Source organism: Crocodylus porosus, unplaced genomic scaffold (genome assembly GCF_001723895.1).
Source record: "Crocodylus porosus isolate Cpor-Errol unplaced genomic scaffold, CroPor_comp1, whole genome shotgun sequence".
Lineage (NCBI taxonomy): Eukaryota > Metazoa > Chordata > Crocodylia > Crocodylidae > Crocodylus > Crocodylus porosus.
Window position 1 is genome coordinate 31,976,647 of NW_017728911.1, and position 12,991 is coordinate 31,989,637.

Here is a 12,991-nt window from a genome sequence, read left to right on the forward strand (position 1 = left end):
TCACCAGTAATTAAAGCTGAATGACTAACCAAACTCACTAATTTTTAATAGATATTTGAAATGGAAAGAGAGGCGAGTTGTGAAATTTGTCACATCAGTGGTCTGACACGCATTATTTAGCTGGCTCTAGACATTCTGCATGGAACTTAGTTAACAACTTATTAATGAAGCATAATTTAGAATAAATCCCAGATCTCCCTCCCATAGATTTCCTTGTTACATATGGCTAAATGTAGTAGCATATCTTGCTTGTTATGTGGTTCCCATTATCATAGTATTTAAGCATTTCAGGACCTTGGGGTTAGGGACAGACATTAGCCATTACACATAAACTGGTTTAAGTGATCAGAAACTGGTTTAAACCTGTAACAGAACAGATGTTCAGTGCACATAAACCAGTTTGAAAATGGCTGAAACCCATTTGAGATAAACCTGGTTGAACATAATATCAGCCTTCACTGATTTGGCTCAAACTGGTTGATGCAATGTCTGTCCCAGACTCCTTGCTGATAAACCAGACACCCCCAGCATCCCGCCATGCACTCTGGGCTGGGCAGGGCTCTCTGCTCCACAGCAGGGCTGGCCCCTCCCCTCTGATCCCTGGCTGCAGCTCCAGCAGAGACTTGCAGGCACAGAGTGTCTGCTTGGCTTCCTGCTGCTAAACAGAGATTATTCCCCACTCCCCTCTGCCTTACACAGACATCTCAGCACTAGCTAGCAGACCACATGCTGACTACGGTCCTGGCTGTGGGAGATGGCAGGCAGACAGGCTTTTTGGAGCTAATCGACAGGTAGCTTAATGACCTTCCTTGGAAGAGCTGTTTAAGAAGAGCTCCATTAGTTAATGGAGAGAGGCTTTCTTTTCTTAATGGGTGGTAAACACCAAGTTAGGGGTGATAAACATTTCCTGCTGGGTAGCTTTGCGGTGGAGGGGTGGGGGGGGAGATAATTAGAGAGTTCTGCCAGGGCCTGGCCACACCCCCCCAGCTCAGTCCTGTGGCAGCGAACGGAGGGCTGCTTTCACACCCCCTCAGCTTTTAGCCGGATCCTAGAATGAAAAGGGAACATCCGTCCACCTCCAAAGGGGTTCAAGCTTTGCAGGTTAGACTAACCTGCGAAGATTGAATCAATTCAGGCTCAGGCTTTGTAAATGTCCCTACCCTTGACCTGTTGACTTTTCCACACTCCTGTTAGGTAGAGGAAGCATTTCCCCATTTTACAGATGGAAAACTGAAATGTAGAGGCATCGTTCCTCAAAGCTGTCTTTATTTCAGTGGCAATTAGATGCCTAATATTTTACAGGATCTGGGATCAGGGTCACATGGGACATCCATGCTGGAGCCAGACACTGAATTTAGACCTCTGAACTACCAGCTTAACTACTGGATCATCTGTCTAACTAAGCACCTATGAATTGATGACTCAGATGGAGCCATTTTTCAGAGAAAGAAGAGGTCAGTTTTCTCTAATCATCACTGCACCCTAATAGCTTGGTATTTCTGGACAGATTAGTGTCTCTGTTTCTCTCTCTCTCTCACTACCTTTTGGCTTCTTCTAGACACTACTTTTTAAATGAAAGATCACAAGGTCTGTTCTCTCTGAAGTGCATCTTTTACACCCTAACGCCTGTAAACAATAGATTTTCCACATGAAATGAAAGGGCAAACACATCTTGCTATCAATTTTGACTCTGTAGAGTGATGTAGCATATAATCTCTATTATTTTTCCTGTGATTTGTTAGTAACTGTTGCTAGGTAATGCTTTTCCACTAAGCATCAGTGATCTAATGTGAGGACTTCAAGAATGTTTCATTATATAATTAAGCCTGTGGTGGTGCTGACTTTGACATTATAAAAGTCTCATATCCATTTCATGTTAGCAAAAAGTTAGTATGATATTATGCAAGGGAACATAAAAAGCACCATTGAAGTCTAGGAAATGTCTTGTTAGCTTTACAGTGTTGTTTCTATTATTAATATTACTTACTTACATTTATTAGGTTCCATCACTGTGGTATCTAACCACACTTCCATCATTTAGATTATAATACCTAGTATCGCTTTTTTTTTCCTCCTCAAGAATTGTTTAGAACAAGACTGGGCCATATTACTGGGAATCCAGATGTCTTTGGACTTAATACTTCACTGAGTAGAAACAGCCCTTTCATTTTAACATCATGTGGCAACTTAGTCTAATAGTGAATGGCAATAAATGCTGATTATTAGGGGAAAAAAAGTAGTAAAAATAAGAAGGGCTTAAGTAGGATGTCTTTGGCTATATGGATCATTGACTGTGTTTACGTAAGGTAAGGGTAATTGTGAGATTTTAACCATTTTAAAAATATAGTCCAGATTTGCTCAAATTAAGATTAAGGGCCTTAATTAAACAAACATTTTTTTTTTCCCTGCTTGATATTTTGGATGTCTAGAAAAGAAGTTAGAGGGGGCTTTATAACAAGGCCTCAGTACCACATAAAAAAAAAACAAACCTGGTGTAGTTTTAGCAAAATGTCAGGGTGAGCAAAAGAAGGTTTCCATGTAATTGCATCTCATGATTATGCCACTCTGTCTCATAGCCTTTATTTCTCTGTGCAATTTGTAAGAGATGACAAGTCATTCAAAGTGCTACTATTTATATAGATGTTTAGTAATACAACACCACAGCCAGACAATTTCCATGAACTGAGGACCCCACGTTGACGGATGGATTTATTGACTGATTTGTCTAATGGCTGGGGCTGGCTCCTTGGGTGTGTCTGTAGGGAAGATGTCGGACTGGAATAGAGCGCTCTATTCTTTTGAGCCTGTTTGGTTTGGTAAGCCGAGTATTTCCTTGTGCATTATTGGGTATCCTTGGAGGCAAAATGCACTGGCTACAATCATGCAGCAGTGGAAGGGCAAGCAAGAAGCTCCCCTTCTCTTGTCTATCTAGACAGGTTACTACTCCCAGTAGCACAGAGCACAAGGACTGCCTGCCACAACAGGCAAAAAGGGGATAACATAGGTGAGGTGAGGTGAGGTGAGGTGAGAGTCCTTGTATGGTTTCCCTCTGTAGTTAATTTAATGCTACTGAAAGTTGCCAGCCTGACAGCTCTGGAGAAGCAAGTTCCTTTATGCAGTGTAGATGCACGTCGGCACTACAAGATTGCACATCCTGATATCATGCCTTAACCCAGTTTGATCTGCTTCCCCGGCTCATTCAGGCTTTAGCTTTTCTGCTGATTGCTTACCATGAAGCCAGTTAGTACCAGCTGCGGCGGTGCTTTTGCAATAGTAAGGAAGTTTAAATAAGAAGACTGGTGTATTTCACATAAGCTAATCAGCACCCATCGGCATAACAACTATTATTACTCATTACTTCTCTGAGTCAGATGTGATCCAGTCACCTAGAAGTATTGCACGTTTTGCTCTCTGATTGGTTTGGGGGTTCGAGTGCTGACAGTACAATGGCACTTGTGGACATAATCATGGACTCAGCCTCTCCTGCACTAGGTGCTGTACAAACACAGATCAACAAGAAGGCCCCAGTTCCAGACAGACCGTAGTTTATACAAGAAATGAGAATCTCAGTATCTACAGCGTGAAATGGAAATGCAGGGAGGCGATGAGAAGCTGCTGGTCCCTCTGCTGTACAGTTGTCTCATACCAGCAGCTGAACAGTTGTCCAGTTTTTGCCCATGATGTATGTACTTAGAAAGCATTCGCTATGTCCATTAAAGATACGCAGCGATTACCCCCCATATTACAGCTACGTAAAGAGAAGTGCAGAGATGTTAGCACTTGCATAAAATCCCAGAGTGACTCAAGATTAAATCATGATGCAGAACCCTGCAATACTATCCCTACCATCCTCCACTTTAAGTGCAAGACAGTGTTGTCTCCAGCAAATGAATATCATTCCCCATTTATAGTTATTTCTATCGCTAATTCTGAAAAGCAAAACTATCATTGATCTCAGTCATCTAAGTATATGTAAAGAAACCCAGCATTTCATGGCTATTAAACTTTCCTTGTATACAGGGGAGAATCCTAGAATAATTACAAGTTGCACATTAATCAGTAAATGAGTTTGTCATTTAGTTGTTAAAAATCAAGAGAAATTAGCATTCTATCCAGTCATTATCCCTTGTCTGGATGTATCTAGGCACATGGTACCCTAGCAATTGCAGGTGCAATACAAGCAAAAATCTCAAGCAAATATTGACAAATGTTTCCACAACTAGCCATACAGACTCGTAGTCACATCATTCATGCTTCATTAATTTAAATCCAAGCCATTAGCTCTATTAGATCCCTACTTACTGTACTATAGGAAATACTGCTGGGCATAAAACAACATTTTTCATAGCAAAAGGATGCCTATTGAGGCTGTGATTCACTGCACAACGTACCTACGAGCCAGTACATTAACTGGAATCTCAGTTGCGCTCATACCAACGTTCTGCCAGTATTTGGCATTTCATGAACACAGTATTTATCTCGGAAGTTCATACAAAGTTGCAAACCCTAACAAGGCTTATCAGCCTTTACAAACCGTCTCTGTCCACTGGAGTGTGACACACTGAATATAATTCCGCTTGCTGTGCAGTCATTGGATGCAAAGTGGGTGCATCAAAGCAACACTTCAGATTGCTGTGTAAATGAATCATGAAATCAAATGCCCAAATAGCTTTTAAGTTCCTGGAGGTAAGGTGCTATTGGAGCACTTAGAGCATTTTATAAGTCAAATGAGCTCTCTGAAGGCTCTCATACAGGAATGTTTGCCTCTGTTTAGGAAGCCACTGTAGTTACAGAGAAGCATCTGGACTCTGAACTCTATTCCAGTATTTTAGTCTGTGTTATGGGTAACTATAGGCAAATTGCTGTACTTCCTTGACTCAGTTTGCTTATCTGCAAAATGGAGGTAATCATAATTACTATATCGATTACAAATGTGTGCTGTGCTGCTGAATTATAAGCAAGAACTATTTTAAAGTCTCTATACAACAGCAAAGTGTTGTGTAATATTCCTCCAAGGTCACATGGAAGATTCTGCATGCACAATCTGGTTGTAAGCTCTGAAGTTATATTTTCTTGAATTGTTTGGGGGAGTTTGCGCAGGTTCATTAACTTATATTCCTCAAAACAAAGTGCTTTCACATATATCAGAGTACCTCCTTCCAACACTTACAGGAGCTGCTACAAATACTGCCCACCATTATTACTGTGGTTGGTCAGAGCAGGAAAACTTCATAACTTGACCCTTTTATAACACTGGCTAAGTCCTTTAAGAAAGTTTCCATCTCAATTTGTCCATCTTTAAAATGGGAATATGCATACTGACCTCAGAGCTGTAATATTGGCCTGCAATATTGATCATCTTAAACACATATAATAGGTATTTTAGAAGTAAATAATCCCCCTAGCAATGTAGATTGAAGAACTTTTTTTCATTTACAAGGTAGAGTGCTCAGAAAGGTAGGGAACACCATTCAGCTTGCCCTCATATAGTATTACCTTTAGTTATATGATTGCATAGTATTTTTTTCATTGGGCTCTGGATCATGAGCAATGTTAGCACAGGGGTCTGGAGTAAGCTGTAGCAGACACAGGCCGTTATTCTTTATGTGGATCAGCCCCTAGAGGGAGGTGAGACATGTGCTACTCCTTTCCCAGTGGTTTTCATAGCTCTTTGTGGACAGCAGACGAAAGGTCCTTTCTGGACTATGTTCCTCATGGACATTCTCCTTCCACTCCTACCTATGCCCGTACTTCTCCTTCCTTCTCCTCAATTCTGCCGTCTGAAAGCCTCTGCTTTCTTGTGAATCTGCTTCATCTTCCTCCTCCTCCTCAGGGCTTGGATGTCAGCAGCAGGAGGGCACTGAGCATACAAGTGTTGCCTTGTGTTGAGTTTGGGCATGAAACCCCGACCTTCTGAAAACGGGAAGTGCCAGAAGAGTCCCTGTGCTCTTGTGTTGCAACAAGCTGAGCACAGAGGCAGCATTACAGAATTGGATTGCCAGACTCAGCCAGCATCTGCTGAGCATGTGCAAACTTCAATTTTATTCCTTCCCCAAATGTTAGGGTATTTTCATAGAGCAATGGCACATCCCTAATGCCACTGTGACATTCCTGAGTCCTCTGACCTCTATGGCAAGCTGCTTCTGTGGGACAATGTCACATCGTATTCCCAGAAGCTGTACATAAGGCCACTCTATGCTGGGAAGCCTTTGCTGGTACATATACCGGTACACTGTACTTGTGAAACATTTGTTGTGGATGCTACTTACAGCTACAAAACTGCTCCTTTGCCAGCATAATTTATTCGTGTATCCCCCATCCCAACCCCGCTCATGTGAAACAAGCTATTCTGGCAGACACACATTTTCCCTATTCGAACTGCACCCACACTATGGACTTTGGCCAGCAAAATTATGTAGGTCAGGGATCATGTCTCCTCCATGAGTGACTGACAAAGTTCTGCCAAAGAAGTCTGTAGTGTGGACACAGGCTAAGTGCACTTTTCCTTTGAACTTCTTGATGTTGAGAACCTGGTCATCGTGCCAAAGCCATGTGCAGTTAGCTCACAGTTGAGTTAGCTGTTTAGCTAAGTGTCTCCTGTCATGCATTGCACCACCTAGGGAAGACTCTGTTGATAACAGAAAGGCTGTACTGATACCTGGGATAGACTGGACAGTCTTAACTGAGCATTAATTAAAATACCTCTGTACAAATATTACATATTAAAAGGCTAAATGTACAAGTATACCAGACCTTTTTGACAGTATACTTACAGAGAATTATAAGTGCATTTATTTATTAGATGTGTATGCTGCACTTCCCAAAAATAGTTCAGGGTGGCTTCTGATGAAAGACAAAATACTTATAGAGAAACCCACATTTTCTTCCTGTTCCAGTGTGCACGTAAATGTTAATGACAGCTTTGTAACATAACTCTTTAGTCACAAAATGACTTTTTTTTGTACAAAAAAAAAAAAAAAAAGAATCTTGGACATTTTACAGCAAGTTTTCGTATTTTTTCTTTCTCGTCTATATTTAACATTTCTGAATTTTTCCTTTTCTCTGCTTTTTTCCTTATGTGCCACTTCGTCCTTTTTTTGCCGCTAACTGAATTAGGAAAAATGTCAAGGGTGTGTGCATGTTTTTTCTTCCCCAAACTTTCCTTTTGTAACTTTTCAAACCCTGAGGAAGTTAGGAAAAGCTTAAATGGCAAAAGGAGAAATTAAATAGCTGTAGAGTGAGGAGAAATAACAATAAAGCCCCTGACATGATTTCGACTGTAGTTGCAAAGGTAGGGAGGGAAGCAAACACATATTTAAATAGCATTTGAAATAGTTTGAATAACTTTTTTAAAAATGGCATATGAAAAAAAAAATTGCAAGGAGAACCACACACACACCAAAAAATCTTCACAATGAAATGAAAAACATTTGCAAGTTTTCAGCAAATTCTTGGACCAGCTTTAATTTTTATGAATGCTGCAAGTGGCAGCTCCTGTAAGACTGTAGGAAAGATCATGCTCAAGTCAGTCAGGGTGTCCAGACTGGAATAAGCTCCCTCCAGAGGTGGTGCAATTGCCTACCCTGGAAATCTTCAAGAGGAGACTGGACCGTCGCCTCGCTGGGGTCGCCTGATCCCCAGTTATCTTTCCTGCTTGGTGCGGGGGACTGAACACCATGATCTTCCGAGGTCCCTTCCAGCCTCACAATCTATGAACCTATGTTCAGCACAGTATTTGATAAGAGGTTGTACTTTCCCTATTCAAGCACTAAGCCGGAGCCAGTTCACTCTGCTATGTTAGGGCTATTCTAACTAGGGATGTAACAATGGGTTAGGGCCAGGGGCATGAGCCTAGGCACTGTTTAAGGTGTGTGTGTATGTGGAGGATGGAGGGTGCTCCCTTCCTGTCCCCGCTCCCCACTTCTGTCCCTCCTGTGTTCCCTGCAGTGGCACTGTTGGGAGGACAGAGGAGTGGCAGCAGGGCATGGTTCAGGGCAAGCAGCTGGAAGTCCTATGCTTCCATGGGAGAGATGTCACCACCTTTTTTTTCCCCTGCTGAAAACCAGTGGGTTGGGTTTTTTGGCTGCTTTGACATAAATGTCAGTAGTCAAAAAGAGAAGTGACATTCTTCCCTCTCCATTCCTCAGCAGTAAACCTCCAGTCTCTGCTCCTGAGCTGTAGTTGATTCTCTGTCCTCCCAGCTGCCAGAGCTGGAGCAGGGAGGATGCAGGATACAGAGGGATACAGGACTGGATGGGGTGCAGTCTGATTCTGACTTATACTTAGCTGCCCACAACAGACAGCCTTTATGCTAGGCCTTGTGCCACCTGAGAAATTCTCCTGACTGCAGGGATTTCCTAGATCCACTCTCTTAAAACCCATTATAAGGAAGAAAGAGGATACGCATGAATTGGGACATATGTTGTAGTGCAGATTCCTACAACTGGACTTCTGCCATTTCATGACTCAAGAGTGTTTTGGAATGCAGTCATAGCTAGGTCAATGGGATTATTGCTTGTTAAGTGCCGTCATAGTCATACCTGAAAGGTGTTCAATAGAAGTTATTATTACTCATTCATCACAGTACCAGTGATACACACTGTGGGCCTTTGTACATGCCATGTGTTTTGCCCTTTCTTGTGTTGCAACTGCGTGACTGTTTGCACGAGTGGGATTTCCAGACACTTTAAAAGTCTTTCCGGTGCATTAAACTAAAACTCCTCAGATGTAGTTTAGTTTGGCTCACTGGGAATTAAAGCATCGCAGCCATGGATTCATTGTGTGCAAACACAAAGGCATTCAAAGACATGTAATGAGCCTGTTTGTCCATGAGATGGCTGTGACTTTTTTATAATTCACCCCTTCAAATTGCTTTTGCTTTTGAATTGTTTCTGCTTTTTTTTTTTTTTTTATCTTGTGAGGTTTGTCAGCTCCCTATGATATGGGCATGGGCACTGGGCAAGGGCCAGGGAGCAGTACTGAACTCTCCTGCCGTCCTAAGGTGCTGGCCGGAGACTGGGCTTAATTCATTCAAAAGCCTAGTGCATGAAAACACTGACACAACGCTCCAAAATAAACAGGTTTAAATTTTATAAACCTATTTAATTTAATGATTTTAGGTTAGATGAACATCTTGCGGTTAGATGAACATCTTGCTGGGGTCATTTGACCCCAGTACTCTTTCCTGCCGTGGCAGGGGGTCGGACTAGATGATCTGCTCAGGTCCCTTCCGACCCTAGAAACTATGAAACTATGAAACTATAAAACCCATGGTGTGTACAGGCTCCCTTTAACTGCACCTCTTTTCCCCCTCAAAGGTTTCCATCATGTGCTGCAGCAGGATTTGAAGTGGATTAAAACTGTTCGTTTGTGTGCAGTGAACTAGACTGTGTCTTTAGTGTGCGCTACCAACGTCACTCAAACTCCCCATGTGGACGTTTTCTGTGTACACAACACCAACCTTTGCATAAGGTAGCTCACTCTACTTTGAAAAGATGCTGCATTGTGCTTGGAGTATGCTAAACCTGTCCATTCAGGGACTTAGCATGGAGTAGCTAGCATGCTGTATAGTTACACTGTAGCTTACTGTGCATAGTCAAGCCTTGAGCTCCCCTAGATCCCTTTTCCTCACAGGGAGCATATTCTTTGTTGTGTGTATGGGTGGTGGAGACCATTTCCTCCTCCTGGCAGCACTTGATGGCTCTTTGGACTTGAGCCCTGTCAGATCAGAGTGAGGAGCAAATTCCAGAGTCAAAGGCCCTCACTGAGAGTGTCCTGACCCCAGATACACAAATTAAGACACTGTCTGTCTAGCCTGTCTGTGTCTCTGTCATCTCTAATATAGAGAAAGAGGAAGACTGTCAGCTTGAGTGCCCCAGCTGATCTTAACTGTCAGAACAAGGCATAGAGGAAAAGGTAGCCTGCTAGACACCTAGGACACACATTGTGTTTCTGTTTCATACAGACATCTCTATATATTTTATATGTACTTACTGCTTTGAGCTTGCACCCCTATCTCAAGCATACCTGTATTCTCTTTCTTGTGTCTTGTTATTGCTAATATCAAGCAATCTTCAGATGAACTGGGAGATCTTCCAGTAACTCACTCAAATATTCTTGCTTAGTTCTTTGCACAAGACAGGTTGAGTAGGAACGAGATTGTTTGTCCTCATGAGCCTCCCATTTGTTTCTCAGGACTTGTTCTTCAAAAGTCTCCACGCACTGCATTATTTCTTATGGGTTTTTTTCTCTCTGACCGAACTCTCTAGCCCAGTCCTGCAGTATAACTCCCTCGTTTTTCATTCACTTTGTTTTCCATGTAGAAATGTCTATCCTGTTTCTTAAGACTTCTCCTACTGCCTTACTGATATCATTTAGATTTTAGACTTTGCATATGGCATTAGCAGAAGACATGTGATTGATAAAATGAAATGAGACGGCTAGTGTGAAGTAAACATTTTAAAAGGTCAAATAGTCGCTTTCTTTTTAACTTTCAGGGCGTCAGCAATGAGTGAAAATTCAGGAGGAAATTAATACAGTGTAGACAAAATGTTTTAAATGGAATATTTCATGGTAAAGGGTTTGTGTGTGCCTGATGCTTGCTGTAGTGTTAAAGCATTTGGAGAGACTGTCTCATTAAAAAAAAAAAAAAAAAAAAAAAAAAAAAAGGCTTTCTTGCATTGGTTCATATGGTAGCTACCTTCAGGAACAGGTAGAAGTCGTGCTCTGTACAAATGCACTTGCTGAGTGCCCTGGAGAAGCAAATGTAATATCCAAGGGGTGGATGATGATAAAACGTAATTTTAGAGTATCCAATGACTTTATAGGTTTTATACATTGCCAATTTATTTATAGGTTACTGGTCCTGTTTACAGGTTGCTGGCTTTCCATAGTATAGTGCAGCATCACCACCCCAGTCTGCCATTTCTGAGCTCTCATTCCCAATCTGGCAAGCTACCCTTGACTCTTTCACCCCCACACCTCCCAATGCAATGTAGAGTCTCTCCCTTGTTGAAGAGCCCCTGTACCTCCATTTCATCTATACCTCTTCCCTCTCCAGTTGTGCTCTCGCTTTTTGAGATTTTCAACCACTCAGAAGTGGGGGAAGCCAGAGCAGATTTGAGCACTAATGACCCCACAGAGCACGTGTTAAGGTAGCTGCACAGATAGCTATGATTCCTTGTGTAATGGGCAGCAACAGTAAGACCCGGGGCATGTTTGAAATATGTTTACCAATGGGGGTCCAAGACCCACTTCTTGATATGCTCCTCCATCTCATTCAGAGGCAATAGTCCTTAAACATCAGAAATAATACCTCCAGCCAGTGTTGCTCAGGCAGTGCACCTATGCCCAACCTGGGCTAAGTACAGGCCTAATTTAGCTTCACAGATGTATAAATCAGTCTCACATATACAGCCACCTCCTACCTATCCCATTTAGTAACCCCCCCTACTATCCCCGTGCTGTCATTGAAACGGATGATCTTTTAATGCAACTGCAGACTTCTTCCATTCAATAAACTAAACAGCTGGATCTGTTCTTTCTGCCAGTAGATGTCCCTGTTATACACAGCTGCAGTGATTACATTGGACACTATATTGCAACTGTAACTTGTCTTGCTTGGGAAAATTGAGTTCGTCTCTTGCCAGAGACAAGACATTGAACTTTACATCATTTCTGATGGGAATTGTTCATATGGATTTTTTTTTTCTGTTTGAGCTTCTGGTGTAAACTTTAATCAAAAGGCACAGAAACAGACACCAAGAACTTAAAGGGAAAGTTCACCCTTTCTCTCTCTCTCCCCCCTTTTTTTCTTTTAATTCTTCATTGCTGAATATATATATTAACACAGAACAGCTTTGGGATCTGGGAGCCAGAAGAGGGCTGTAAGCTGTCTCAAGCTCTGTCTTTCCTCCTCCTCCTGCCTTCTGTGTTATGCAGGCAAGGAAGCTTTCCTTTTTTAACTTCTGCACTCCATGGTTTGTGTTAGTTTTAATATTCAGGCTTTTTCCCCCATCGATGTTGGTTTCTCACATTTAATAAAAATGTGCCTCAGAGCTTGAGGCCAGCTCCTCAACTTATGTAAATTGTCATAGCTAAGTCTGGCTATGACAAAGCTCTCTTGCGATGACAATTTGCACCAGCTGAGAATCCGACCTTGTACATTCATAACAAAGCTTCTGAAATAGAAGAGCGTATTGGCTGGCTCTCATGAGTACAGAGACGAGCGTCTATCATATTATACGGCACACATATATTTGCTGTAATGCTACAATTACATTCTTGTACATATATTAGATTAGGCTCAGAACGTTATCATCGTTATGTAGGTCTAAAGTACGTCACTGGTGTTCTTCCTGGGAAGAAGTGGAGATAGTTGTTACAGACTAAGATTACCTTTACATGTTGTTGATTATTGACCCACTGACTGTCATTACTCAGTAGGTTTTCTCCAGCAAAGGACAGCAAACAGCTGTGCCTGCAGCCCACACGGTTGCTGCTCTCTGACCAGCTGACGGGAGGAGCATGTAGCAGTCAGGGCTCTCTCACCAGGAGCTGCAGGCATCAATTCTGTGGCTGCAGCCTTTGCCAGCCCAGTAGCTCCAGCATGCCCTCTTCATCCCCGTTCAGTTTGGAGCTGCACGTTGTGCCGTTCTCTGAGAACCCCTTTGCCCTGGTTTCATGCAATTGATAGTAACAAGCTGCTTTACAATGGAGTGTACCATAATCAGACATGAGGGGAATAGCCAGATAAAACTATTAGTTGAACATATCTATATTTATTGAGCATTCCTTGTTTCTTCTTGCCTCCCACTCAGCTTCTATCTTTCAAAGCAAATTTCTTTTAAATTTATGTTCTGCATTGTCACATCAGGAGAAAAAGGCATGATAAAGGCTTGGTTATGTCAAATTTATTGCACATTACATCAGCGGCCATGATCGTCTCATAATATGTGATGCTTCATAAATTACAAAAAAAAAAAAAAAAAAA